Source organism: Spermophilus citellus (genome assembly GCF_964194105.1).
Source record: "Spermophilus citellus genome assembly, chromosome: 12".
Taxonomy (NCBI): domain Eukaryota; kingdom Metazoa; phylum Chordata; class Mammalia; order Rodentia; family Sciuridae; genus Spermophilus; species Spermophilus citellus.
The window spans coordinates 78,915,092-78,930,727 of record NC_138198.1 but is presented as its reverse complement, the minus strand read 5'-3'; positions in this window follow the sequence as shown (position 1 = coordinate 78,930,727).

Genomic DNA, 15,636 nt, shown 5'->3' with positions numbered 1-15,636 from the left:
TAAAATAAATATCTTACTTATAATATTTCTGAATAGTTGTTATCTGTGCACATGAATGCTATTTTTAATGAATTTCCTATCTTTGCTGAATTCTTTTATTGCTTGATTTTGTTTTATCATTGATCCTCATGGTTATAAAAGTATATTGGATGCCACTTGAAAACAGGTTTACTTCCTTTTTAAAAAAAATTCTTATGCCTTTCATTATTTTCTCTTATCTAATTGAATTGGTTATTAACTTAAAAACATAATTAAATAGTAACAGAATGAGTGGGCTTCCTTGGCTTGACTCTGAACTTCCAATTACTATTCTCTTACTGTTACCATGTACTTGGTATATTTTTGCCCTTTCTTTTACTATTACCCTCCTTGAATCACTGTGCTTTAAATTTGAGTCTTCTATAAAACACAGAGCTGGATTTTTCTTTATTAGCAAATTTCAGAGTCTCTTTCTTTATTAGGCAAGTTCAGTCCATGCATGACTATTGATCTAAATCTGGCAACCTTTTCTCATATAAGATATTTCCAGGTGGTGAATAGTTCCTAGATTTGCCAAAGGCAGAATGTGGGTATCTGTTTCTCATTCTTCCTATCAGTTTTGAGTGATTTCCAAGTGGAAAAAGAGGTAAAGACATCTTTATTCTGTCTTACTAAACCCAAAAATCCCATTTCATTTTTATATTTTAATTTTATGATTTTATGACTTAAAGTAGTACCACTCTAGAATGGTTTTATTTACCCAAAGGACAAAATTTTAAAGCAAACAAAACCTTTAATTCTTGTTTTGCCAACAAAACAATTTAATGTCCATGCCCCCATCTGATTCTCTAATATAAGGGCTACTTTAATAGCCAAAGTAAATAAAGATGTATGATGTCAAGCCATTACATACATTCTTCCTGTTTCTCATTTAATTCTGATTTGACAGTGTCTTTGGTTTGGATAATAAATTATACACAATTATTATATATTGTATATTTACATGAAAAATAAATCAATAGATATGTAAGTGGCTATTATGAATGCTAGCCACGAGAGAAAATTCAATAGTATAGATAAGAAAATATTCATGAAAGAGTTAGAACTCAAGCTAAATGTTATAAGACTAGGAGGAATATGTGTAAATAGAAAGATGAGAAATTTGCTCACAAAGCCTGGCCTACAAAAATGGCCAAGGGTGGAAATTTGTAAATTATTACTATTTCTGTCCACTGAGACAGCATACAAACAATGATATTCTACTAGGAATGAGCAAATCCAGGGCCCTGATCTTTGTTTCTACAACATTTTTTTGGTAAAAGGATCCAGGGATCCTTAGAGAAATAGCTGATTCTAGGAATGAGCAGAGAACATGCAAAAAAGTTTAAAGCATCTTATCATACCAAATAGTAAAGTACACCAAAAAAAGTGCTACCCATGGACATATATGAAACAATTTGAGCAACAGAGTAAGTAACATAGTATTGGACTATAACCCAAAGCACAAAATAATTATGCATGTATCCAAACTATATAAATATTGGTATAAATAAATATCTATCAAGTAAAAGCTATAACGGAAAAGAGAAAAATTCCCCATATGGAATAATGTCAAACAACTTTTTTAAACATTTCCCAACAAGATTATGAAACTTCCTCTCCTACCATGAATGTTGGCTATACTTAACAACTCACAAAAAGTAGAGCTTCAAAATGAGGGGGAAATCTATGATGTAGAAACCTGTCAAACACTCTAAGAGATCCCAGGTGATCCAAGGTAACATAACCATTGATGTAATGTTGATAACATGCAACTCTGATAAGAGGTGGTAAGGAAGGCACTTCATTTCTGTGATATTCCACACCAAAACCTGTAACACCATCTAGCAAGGAAAATATCAGATAAATACCACTAGAAGGACATTATATAAACTACTTGACCAGTATTCCTTAAAACTATCAAGATCATCGAAAATAAGGAACATCTAAGAAACTGTTGTAACCCACAGAAGGCTAAGAAGCAAGGTGACTGATTTTAATAAGGGATTTGGGGCAATGGATTCAAAATGGAAACAAGGCATTTGTTTGCCAGGGACACATACACACAGACACACACACACACACACACACACACACACACACACACTAGTGAAACCTAAATAGAGATGGAAAAAACAGAAAATATAATGAATATTTATACAGAAATATAATATATTTACAGAAATACAATATATAAATATAATACAGAAATACAATGAATGAAGTCTCCTAACTAGTACTGATCATAGAGCCAAGGAATTCACCTAAACAAAGAGCAATATAGAAATGTTTGTTGATGAGTTAAAGTTAATGAAGGAGGCTCATATATAATAAATGCTATGTTGATGTTTAGAAAAGGAGATCTTTCAAATAATGATAACAGGAATTGGAACCTGAGAAGATAGCAACACCAAATTCTGCATTAGTACCAAAATAACAGAACATATATTTCTCTACAAACCACCCTGATGATATTTTCACCTTTTAACAGAACAGTATGTATATGGCATATTTTCAGTAGCACTGAAGTATTTGGTAACTAAATGAAAACATGGTGAAATCAACTGAATTTGAATATATGCAAATCATATTTTTTTCTTTTATTTGCAGTATTATCTATATATTCTAAATGCAAGAAAACTATCTTGAAACAGGGAGAATAAAAGAGAAACAATAAAATGAACAAACATTGAGCTTTATTTTCCAAATGTCTGAGCAGTTAAGTTTTTCCATGTTATATAAAAGTGTGTCTTTAAAATATGACTCCACTATTCTCATGTATGTAAGAAATAATTAAAAAAAGGAGGACGAAAACAAATATAGTTCCCAACCATACATAGTTGCTGTTACCATTTTGATGTCTTTTTATCTACATAAGGGAAAAACAAGAGTATAAAAAGTGAAAACTTATACATGAATACTGTTCACATTTGAGTAAATTTGAATCAAAAGTAAAAAAAAAGTAGCTCCTAATTAGCAAGCAATAAAACTATCTTGCCAAGTAATTTTAAAGGTCTAGCTCACTAATAATTTAAGAAGAATTTGTATCAAGCTAGAAGACAATGCTACTTTTGATAAATTGCACATGATCTTATAATTTGAGTTTCATAATTTTAATTGAATGTTTGCACTACTTATAATGTCACAGTCTTTAAGATTTAACTTAATAACTGCCATCTGAAATTTCTCATATTATCCTGTTAGTCTTCTTAATAAGGTTCAAGTGTGTGTGGGGGGGTGTATGTATGTGTTTCCTATTTTTTTTTTCTTTTTAAATAAAAACTTAAGGTTTTAGAGCAGCAAAACAGAAAATTATTTTCTAGTTTTAACTTTCCTGAAATGACATTAATTTTTTATTTCACTCTTACTGAGAACCAGGTGCATACCAGATATCATATCTCTCTATGGCAAACTAATATACAATGTCACAATCTTGTACATGTAAAACTTACATGCTAACAAAGATGAGCAAACAAATAATAACTTTCTCTGAATATTTTTTCTAAATTAACTTATGTAGCTTAGCTAGTAAGCCCAATTTTTACCAGGGTTTTAGCTTTTACAGCCAAATGTGTCCTTAAAACTCATTAAGTCTTATTTCTTCAGCTTTTAAATAACAAAAATGGGGTTGAAGCAGATTATTAACTGACTAAGTATCTTTTAACCTAAGAACTAGAAATGTATCTCTAAATTCAAGTCTAAAGATTTTTCTACTGGTAAAAAGTCAGAAGCATTCTATCTATGGTAGATCAACAAACACTGAAATATCTTTGATAAGTAACAAAATTATTTTCCCAGTTTATATAAAATTATTTTAATCAATATGAACTAAATTTATAGTATTAAAGAACTTTGATTTGTCAATAAGATTTTGTTTTATTAATTATAATTGTTATATTTACCAATTCATGAAACTACATTAAGCTAGTTTTAATTAATTTATATAAATTTCAACTTATACTTATTTATACTTAATTAATCTTTGATTTATACCCCCCAAAATGGTATAAAAGGACACATATTAGGAAATAACTTTACACATTTAGATTAGCTGTAAAAAAATTCAAGTGTGCCTATATTGATAGCAAGAGTCATAAAAATATTTAACTTAACACACATAAATTAAGGATATATTATCTGTCTAAAAGATCAGAGCTTTTAAAACAGGCCAACATCACTATACATATTCCTTTTGTTCATTCTCTCTATTAAATATTAGCACTGATAATACTTCTTTTTTTTTTCTATGCTACTATGTGATAGAGTATGGGAGAAATAATGGCCAGAAATTGGGAGTCCTGGCTACCAGGAGGTTATGCTAGGGAATCCATTTGGTCTTGCTTTTTTGCCAAAGGGTTGAAGTGCCAAGAGAAAGACTAAGAAAATAGCTGAATTTATTTGCAATACATTAATAGAGGCCATGGTGAAATGGGTTGATAGACAAAGCAAAAGTTGGAAGAAGATGGAAGAGAAGGAAGCATATGAAATATAAAGATAACTGTAAGTGAATTCATTGTGGAGTTCATTATTGCTAGCATCACACAATGGGAGGAAAAGAATTGGAGCATTCTCTAACCCAAGTTGCAGCCCAAACCAAATCCCCAGTTTCATGTGAAACACAGCAAGATCAGCAGTATGAGCACTTGCTCAGAGGTCTCCATTTCTGCTTCAGGAATTCATATAAAATGTTGGTGTGAGTGGTTCAGATATTTCCAAACATGTGTCCAGCAGTGACTTTGAAATGACAATGACAACAAGGCTCTGAAGGGAAATCAGATCAAATGGGGAGGAAAGCAGTGTGCTGTCATGGATCTGCCTTAAGCTCTTTAATGTGAGTCATTGCCTGGTAGACAAGTCCTTGATAAATCAAAGGATAGATCAGGACGAGAGTGGGGCCTGGAACCAATGGAATTACAGGATTTGAGAAATAGTTTAAATAAAGGTAACAGTGACATAGATGTCTACAGAATGTGACTTAATCCACGCAGATATTTTTCATAGTTATTCACATAGAGCTGAATGATACTGATTTAATTATTGATCTAAATGTGATTGATGAATCAAATGTAAATCATTTATGTTTTTAACCACAAATTCCAGTTGCATGAAACCTTAAAAATTGGCATTTGGATTCCCCCCCCCTTGATTTCTCTTCTTAATTTTAACAGGAACTGTGACTGCTCTATGTAGATGGCAGGACTGTTACATGTGATTCAGACAATCCTTGCCTTTAGCTACACCTGGGAAGTTGTAGATGCACACCGTCACATCACACTGAAACATAGAGGAAACACTTCAAAGCATCAGTATGGGTGACAACGTTTTAGGTCATACCTCAGAAGCATAGACAACAGAGACAAAAATATACAAATAGAATTATGTCAGACTAAGAAGTTGTTATACCGCAAGGGAGACAGTAAACAGATTGAAAAGAACCTATCAACTGGGAGAAAATATTTGCAAATTACATGTCTAACAAGAGACTGATATATGAAATTTATAAGGAATTTTAAAAAACCACAAAACAACAAAATAATTTGGTTCAAAATATGGGTACATATGAGATGTTATCCAGTTGGATCTCTGAGTTTATTTTCATCAATGTCCTTCCTTTGTTCCTGTCAACTTTCTCAGCCTTCATCCCTAGAATTCACAGTTACTACCCAAGACCCATTTTCTTCCATTCTCCCCATGCCCCATGCACAGGTTATAATCCACACTCATAAGTATGTAATATATATCATCGAGTGGCGTTCAAAGCCTATCCTTTGTTTGAATTCAATCCCTTCTTCATACTAACTTTGTGCCTGCATCATTTAATCTCTTGGCATCTCAATCTAGAATGTGATGATGATAACCTCATAAATATGTAGATTAAATGTAGTAATCTATGTAAAATACTGCTAGTATCATTTCTGATACACAATACATACTCAACAAAAACCTTTAATGTTATCAAGATTGTTATTAGTTGAATGGTTTACTTAATAAGCATTTGCTAATCATTCCTGATGTGCCGGATGCTATTTTAGGCATGCAGTAATGAACACAGGGGCACGATGACTGCCATCGTGGAATTAGTAGTCAGAAAATAAAGGTGAATATTTTTATCAACTAAGAATTGATCTGTGCCCTATTCCTAGTTGGCTTTTTCATACAGAACACTGTCGCATATGACTATTAAGTGTTTAGATTTAGTTTTGGACTACCCTCACCTTCAGTAATTCAGATTTACCACTACACATACTAGTTTTCTATGTATTGTTCTCCCCACCCTGGATTATGGTATATCCCAACTCTTTTCTCCTTACCAGATTCTTGCAATAATGAAAAACTATCTTCCTACACTTTATTTAAATCTCCCTGACCAATCAGTAGCCTCTAGAAGACTGCGGATATTTTAAAGACACTCTTATCTAGCCTTGGTCTTTTCCTAAACCACTTATCTCCTTAATTTTAACTCATTTGATGGCTCTTAGTGTCTCTCCAATCCTCCTAAGTGTAATGACACCATCCCTACCCCAATGCCAGAAAAAGAGATTAGCATCCAATATTAAAAACTTTTCCTCAACAGATTCTCCATCTTGAAGTCCATATACAAATGTATGCGACCCTCCTCCTATTCTCAGCATCAATATATAAAAATTTTTAGGTTTTTCTGCAGAGGTTACATTCTTCCTTTTCACTCCACCTCCTAGCCCCACTGTAACACCATACAACCAGCCACAAGTCTTCCTAACCTCAGAGAGTCTTAATTTCTGTATTTCTTTCAATTTTGCTCCCTTTTACATCTCTCACATGTGGTAACACAATGCTTTTTATTACCAGTAAAACATCTTCATTGTTGAAATCTTAAACTTGAAAATTCCTATATCCAAACAGAGATTTTAGCCTCTTCAGTTTCCTCAAAATAAACTTGTTCTTTTACCACACCTTGACCTTCAATCCTTGATCTCCTCCTAATTTCCTAGGTTATCAGATTTCCCCTGGTTTTGCTTTTTCCTCTACATATCCTGGGCTCTGTAACTAATTTTACACACTACATCACTAACATTGTGCATTTCATAGCTCCCTTTATTGTCAACCAAATTCATCTTACATTTTACACACTCTTCACTTGTATCACTAATGAAAAAACAAGTATAGCTATGCTGAAAGTAACGATACATTATTACATATGATTTGCAATATCATTCATTTTTTAAGTTTGTCAGTCACTTTAATTAACTCCTTCCTTGTTCCCCAAATAACTGATTCTGAAATTTTAATTTTTAATCAAAACTTCAAACCCATTCCTATCAACTCCTCTCCACTTTGTCTCAGCAATGAAACAAATGGGCTCATCACCCATAAAGACATAAAAAATATCAGCTGTAGCTGCTCTCATTTTTACTTCCCTATAAATTTAAACTTAATGGCATTTTTATCCAGCCAGTTTTTCTTTCCATCCCAGCTAACAAGGAAAAATCTATGGCTCATATACTTCAAGAAAATGCCTCTTCTAGTTATTTATTGCCACCTAACAAACCCTCCTAAAACTTGGTGACTTAAAAGTATTTATTTTTCTCATGAATTTGTTATTTCAAGAGGGCTTGATTAAGACAGTTTTACTTTATTCCATTTGATCTCAGCTAGGACAGTTTGAAGGCTGGGAATCAGAATCTTCGGAAAGCTCATTCAATTTCATGGCTCTGAGGTATTGCTGGCTACCAGGTTCAGCATTAACTAAAGCTGTGTACCTCTTTTACATGTGACCTGGGTTTTCTCAAAACATGGTGGCTAGATTCCAAGATCAATAATTCCAAAAGAGAAAGAACTTGATTTATACCTTAGCCTTGGAAGTTACATAGAATCACTTCTTCCATCTTGTATTCCATAGAAATAATTACAAAGATGTTATAGGCATGTTTAAAAACATGTCTATGAATCATGAATAACAACAACAAAATAAAATCATGCTGTATAGCAGGATTAATTTCTACCTCTCCACCAATAATTATTTATCTTCTAGAAACATATATCATTTGTTTTATTTTTTTATTTTTTTATTGGTTGTTCACAACATTACAAAGCTCTTGACATATCATATTTCATACATTAGATTGAAGTGGGTTATGAACCCCCAATTTTTACGCCAAATGCAGATTGCAGAATCACGTCGGTTACACATCCACAATTTTACATAATGCCCTATTAGTAATTGTTGTATTCTGCTACCTTTCCTATCCCCTACTATCACCCCTCCCCTCCCCTCCCATCTGCTCTCTCTACCCCATTAACTGTAATTCATTTCTCTCCTTGTTTATTTTCCCATTCCCCTCACAACCTCTTATATGTAATTTTGTATAGCAATGAGGGTCTCCCTTCATTTCCATGCAATTTCCCTTTTCTCTCCCTTTCCCTCCCATCTCATGTCTCTGTTTGATGTTAATCTTTTCTTCCTGCTCTTCCTCCCTGCTCTGTTCATAGTTGCTCTCATTATATCAAAGAAGACATTTGGTATTTGTTTTTTAGGGGTTGGCTAGCCTCACAAAGCATAATCTGCTGTAGTGCCATCCATTTCCCTGCAAATTCTATGATTTTGTCATTTTTTATTGCTGCATAGTACTCCATTGTGTATAGATGCCACATTTTTTTTATCTATTCATCTACTGAAGGGTATCTGGGTTGGTTCCACAGTCTAGCAATTGTGAATTGTGCTGCTATGAACATCGATGTGGCAGTATCCCTGTAGCATGCTCTTTTAAGGTCTTCAGGGAATAGTCCGAGAAGGGCAATAGCAGGGTCAAATGGTGGTTCCATTCCCATCTTTCCCAGGAATCTCCAAACTGCTTTCCAAATTGGCCGCACCAATTTGCAGTCCCACCAGCAATGTACAGGTGTACCCTTTTCTCCACATCCTCGCCAGCACTTGTTGTTGTTTGACTTCATAGTGGCTGCCAATCTTACTGGAGTGAAATGGTATCTTAGGGTGGTTTTGATTTGCATTTCTCTGACTGCTAGAAATGGTGAGCATTTTTTCATGTACTTGTTGATTGTATATCCTCCTCTGAGAAGTGTCTGTTCAGGTCCTTGGCCCATTTGTTGATTGGGTTATTTGTTATCTTATTGTCTAATTTTTTGAGTTCTTTGTATACTCTGGATATTAGGGCTCTATCTGAAGTGTGAGGAGTAAAAATTTGTTCCCAGGATGTAGGCTCCCTATTTACCTCTCTTATTGTTTCTCTTGCTAAGAAAAAACTTTTTAGTTTAAGTAAGTCCCATTTGTTGATTCTTGTTATTAACTCTTGTGCTATGGGTGTCCTATTAATGAATTTGGAGCCCGACCCCACAATATGTAGATCGGAGCCAACTTTTTCTTCTATCAGACACAGAGTCTCTGATTTGATATCAAGCTCCTTGATCCATTTTGAGTTAACTTTTGTGCATGGCGAGAGAAAGGGATTCAGTTTCATTTTGTTGCATATGGATTTCCAGTTTTCCCAACACCATTTGTTGAAGATGCTATCCTTCCTCCATTGCATGCTTTTAGCCCCTTTATCAAATAGAAGACAGCTGTAACTTTGTGGATTAGTCTCTGTGTCCTCTATTCTATACCATTGGTCCACCCACCTGTTTTGGTACCAGTACCATGCTGTTTTTGTCACTATTGCTCTGTAATATAGTTTGAAACCTGGTATCGCTATACCGCCTGATTCACACTTCCTGCTTAGCATTGCTTTTGCTATTCTGGGTCTTTTATTTTTCCATATGAATTTCATGATTGCTTTATCTATTTCTACAAGAAATGCCATTGAGATTTTGATTGGCATTGCATTAAACCTATAGAGAACTTTTGGTAATATCGCCATTTTGATGATGTTAGTTCTGCCTATCCATGAACAGGGTATATTTTTCCATCTTCTAAGATCTTCTTCTACTTCTCTCTTTAGGGTTCTGTAGTTTTCATTGTATAAATCTTTCACTCTTTTGTTAGGTTGATTCCCAAATATTTTATTTTTTTTGAGGATATTGTGAATGGAGTGTTTTTCCTCATTTCCATTTCAGAAGTTTTGTCGCTGATATACAGAAATGCCTTTGACTTATGCGTGTTGATTTTATATCCTGCCACTTTGCTGAATTCATTTATTAGTTCTAGTAGTTTCTTTGTAGACCCTTTTGGGTCTTCTAGGTATAGAATCATGTCATCTGCAAATAGTGATAATTTAAGTTCTTCTTTTCCAATTTTTATGCCTTTAATTTCTTTCGTCTGTCTAATTGCTCTGGCCAGTGTTTCGAGAACTATATTGAATAGAAGTGGAGATAGAGGGCACATGGATCCTTCTCAAAAATAGACCATATATTATGCCATAGGGCAACCCTCAGTAAATATAAAGGGGTGGAGATAATACCATGCATTTTATCTGATCATAATGGAATGAAACTGGAAATCAATGATAAAAGAAGGAAGGAAAAATCCTACATCACATGGAAAATGAACAATATGTTACTGAATGATCAATGGGTTACAGAAGACATAAAGGAGGAAATCAAAAAATTCTTAGAGATAAATGAAAATACAGACACAACATATCGAAATCTATGGGACACAATGAAAGCAGTTTTAAGAGGAAAATTCATCGCCTAGTGGTCATTCCTCAAAAAAAGAAAAAACCAACAAATAAATGAGCTCACACTCCAACTCAAAGCCCTAGAAAAGGAAGAGCAAAACAACAGCAAATGTAGCAGAAGGCAAGAAATAATTAAAATCAGAGCGGAAATCAATGAAATTGAAACAAAAGAAACTATTGAAAAAATTAACAAAACTAGAAGTTGGTTCTTTGAAAAAATAAATAAGATCGACAGACCTTTAGCCATGCTAACGAAGAGAAGAAGAGAGAGAACTCAAATTACTAGCATACGGGATGAAAAAGGCAATATCACAACAGATGCTACAGAAATACAGAAGACAATTAGAAATTATTGTGAAAACCTATATTCCAACAAAATAGAAGATAGTGAAGACATCGATTAATTTCTTAAGGGATATGATTTGCCCAGACTGAGTCAGGAGGATACACACAATTTGAACAGACCAATATCAATGGATGAAATTGAAGAAGCCATCAAAAGACTACCAACAAAGAAAAGCCCAGGACCGGATGGGTATACAGCGGAGTTTTACAAAACCTTTAAAGAAGAATTAATACCAATAATTTTCAAGTTATTTCAGGAAATAGAAAAAGAGGGAGCTCTTCCAAATTCATTCTATGAGGCCAACATCACCCTGATTCCGAAACCAGACAAAGACACCTCAAAGAAAGAAAACTACAGACCAATATCTCTAATGAACCTAGATGCAAAAATCCTCAATAAAATTCTGGCGAATCGAATACAAAAACACATGAAAAAAATTGTGCACCATGATCAAGTAGGATTCATCCCTGGGATGCAAGGATGATTCAACATACGGAAATCAATAAATGTTATTCACCACATCAGTAGACTTAAAGATAAGAACCATATGATCATCTCGATAGATGCAGAGAAAGCATTTGACAAAGTACAGCATCCCTTTATGTTCAAAACATTAGAAAAACTAGGGATAACAGGAACTTACCTTGACATTGTAAAAGCTATCTATGCTAAGCCTCAGGCTAGCATCATTCTGAATGGACAAAAGTTGAAGGCATTCCCTCTAAAATCTGGAACAAGACAGGGATGCCCTCTATCTCCACTTCTATTCAATATAGTTCTCGAAACACTGGCCAGAGCAATTAGACAGACGAAAGAAATTAAAGGCATAAAAATTGGAAAAGAAGAACTTAAATTATCACTATTTGCGGATGACATGATTCTATACCTAGAAGACCCAAAAGGGTCTACAAAGAAACTACTAGAACTAATAAATGAATTCAGCAAAGTGGCAGGATATAAAATCAACACGCATAAATCAAAGGCATTTCTGTATATCAGCGACAAAACTTCTGAAACGGAAATGAGGAAAAACAGTCCATTCACAATATCCTCAAAAAAAAAAATAAAATACTTGGGAATCTTTTGTAATTTTTAAAAAATATTTTCCTCTTTTTTAAGATTCTTTATTAACATGTAGTAATTGTGCATATTAGTGGGGTTCAAAGGTATTTTTCAATATATGCATACAATGTGCATTGATCACACCAACCTTTTTCTACCCTTGCCCTCCCCCATGCATTTCCCAATCTCTAGTTATCACTATTGTGATTATATACATACATGTATATGTACTTCAGTGGTTGATGGTTTTCAGCTTGACATGTTTAGCATTCACATATGAGAAAGATTATGCAATACTTTTCTTTCTGTGTGGTTTATTTCATTTTACATTATATTTTCCAGTTCTATCCATTTTCCTGCAGGAATCATTCTTTTTATAGTGGAATATTATACATAGTGCTATACCTTATGGAGTCATTCATTTTCATCAGCTTCACTTGGCAGAGTGGATCTAAAATAATTAAGACTCTGCAGTCTATCATGTCAAACACTCCTGTCAAAATTCCAAGTTATCTTGACACGTGTCATTTTTTTCCACTTTCCTATAAGTGTTCACCCTCATATGAACACAAATATTTGTCCTAATATATACAATAATTTCCTGAGTCGTTTGGGATAAAAATCAAATAACCACACATGTAAACATACATATATGTATATAAAACTTGTCAACAATTTCAGCTGGATCCTAGAAATAACCTGGCAATCCAACAGTTCCATAGTCAATTTACGCTTCACATCATTTTTGAATTAATACTGTTCTCAAACTTATAACATTCAAGTTTCTCTCACAAGATAAATTCATCTTCCATATCACAAAATTTATATAAAAACTTTTTGCCTCCTCTACCTTTATACTTAATCTCAATTCAGCTATGCATTTTCAAAATATATAGATTTCAAAAAAAACGTATAAAGCACTTTACTGATTTGAATGGGGCAATCCCAAATTTATACAACTCATTCTGTAATAAAAGTTACCTAAAGTATCTTTCTCTCTACAAGTTTGTAGGCCTCTGGCATCTACAAGAAATCACTCTTACCCTGTCCACATTCCAATTCTTCCCATGCTGTTTACTTATCACTCATTTTCCAACATATACTTTGTTTCAGGGAAAGTCTCTCAAGAAGTGTTCTTTATCTCCTGATCTGGCTACTTTTTATGAGGAGGAGTCTGTCTGAAATTTTAAAGAATACTATCATTTATTTTATCCATTAAGTTGTTTTTCTCCTGAAAAATATATGTAATCCCCTGACAGAACTATTACCGACCTCTCTTTCAGTTGAACAGATCAGAGGAGGAAACTCAATATTAATTTGAGTCAGCTGAGTCTTTTTTGACTACTGAGCTCCTCATCTCTACTTTGCATATCCATTCAGACCCTCTCTTATTCCTGTAAATGGTGATACATTCTTCAATCTAGTGAAATCATAAAAGTTTGTTCTAATAAACATTGCAATTGGGGTATCTGCAAATTCATTATTATCAGAATTCAATTTCAATCCAGCTCCTCCCTGTCTATGCCAACATCATGGAGAATAGATGGAAGAATAGCCTTCTTGTTCCTTGTGAGGCTGGTTGGTCCACAATTATCTTCACCTCACAAGTGCAATAAAGTGAGAATACTTCAACTCTCAATTCACTAATGAGAACAGGGCATGCCAGATGGTCACAGTGACTCCACCTCTCTCCAATCCAGTCATTCTAGAAGTAAATTAAAAGGGGTGATCTCTGACTTCCTGGGATAGCTCTGGTCATCTGATAGGTGACTACTATACTCCAAATTTTTCTCACATATGCTCAGCATGTGTGGAAGAAGAATCAACTTCATGATTGTGGGAACTCTTGGGTCACTCACAGCTCCTGGCTTCTGCCCAATTCTCTAAGTCAGAACTGTATTTGTTGATCCTTTATTCTTCAGTCTTGACTGGCTTTACTGACTGTAATTTGGGTGGGGGGGGGTGTTGGTGGACGGTTTTGCTTAGTAACTCACACCTAGAGCAAGATATTATGGTTGTTTCTTGCTATTTGTAGTAGTTATGCTCAAAAATGTCTTCGTAAATACTGAATTAGCAAATACTGCACTATTGCTTCTAGGAGAAATAAGGGGTTAGGGTCCTTCAAGATTCCGGTCCCAAACATATTTGTAATCCAATCAATATATACACCTACATATTTCTGTTTAAAGTCAGCTTATTTAATATAGAATTTATTATTAACTTTAAACTGACACACTATAGCATTACATAATTTATGCCTAAATGAAACTTCTCTAACACTAGTATATTCTTCATAAGGCACATCATAGTCTTCTTGCATTTAGCAACACTAAATGTGACTTTACCACTATGTATAGAAGCCAGTTTAACAACAAAGTCAGTTGCCAACAACAACAACAAAAAAAACACAAAATATATGAAAAATATGACACTAAGTGGACCAAGAAAATGACCCTTGTTTACAGTATGAAATACTGAAACAAGAAGGCAGACTGTTGCCTTGTTCATCCTGAGCTGGGAAGACATATTTCAGGCAACTAAAACTTTTTTCCACTCTATGCACGTTTGACTCTGTGTCACAGTATTGATTTGAGGTTTAAATTCTAGCAAGCAGATGAATTCACCCATATGCAATCTGCAAATAATGATGATTGACTATGTATATTAACAGTGTGCAAAAAATTGGCCTGCAGATGGTCCTAGTAATGATAGTCCACAGCATGCTAAGAATAGATGGCATTCTTGGAATATAATACAGAAAGTGGAGAATTTTATATTTTTTAAACATTGGATTTTAGTTGATCTTTAAAACTTGAAAGATAAGGCAATATTTAGGCCCTAGTATATATGCTAGCAATAATCCACAAGGCCCAAATAGTGGCTGAACTCCTGGAAGGAGCAGGATGTGTGCCTTCCGGTTCTGAAAAACAAATTCTTCCAAATATTTTAGTTCTAATCTCACACAGTCCAACTATAGATTTGGGTTAATTAAAAAACTTGTTATACTTTTTTGTCTTTTGTAATACCCAAACCCTTGCACTGTGTTATGATTTGGATATAAGTGTCCCCCCAAAGCTCCTGGATTAAAGCAGGAATGTTCAGAGGTAAAATAATTGAATCACGAAATCTCTAATATAATCAGTCCACCCTAGTTTCAATGAACTAAATGGATGGTAACTGGAGCAGGTGGGTCACTGGGAGGCATACCCTGGAAGGGGTCATTTCCCCTGAGACCCATTGCCCTTTGCTCTGCTTCCTGGCCACCATGAAGGGAGAAGTCTCCTTCAACCACTCCTTTCACCATGCTGTTCTGCCTTATTTAAGTCCCAGAGCAATGCAATGAAGCAACCATGGAAGTAACCTCTGTTAACTATGAGCCAAAATAAACTTTTCTTCCTCCAAGTTGTTCTTCAGTTATTTTGGTCACAGCCATGAAGAGTTTCCTAGACCCCTTATAATTCTAACATGTAGGCTGTCATGACAAAGCTGTGCTTTCAGTTCATTTCTGGGTAATAACTTTTGAGGGGGTATGGAGACGGGTATTAAGGATTGAACCCAGGGGGCTTCTTTACCCCTGAGCGACAAGCCCAGACCCCCCCC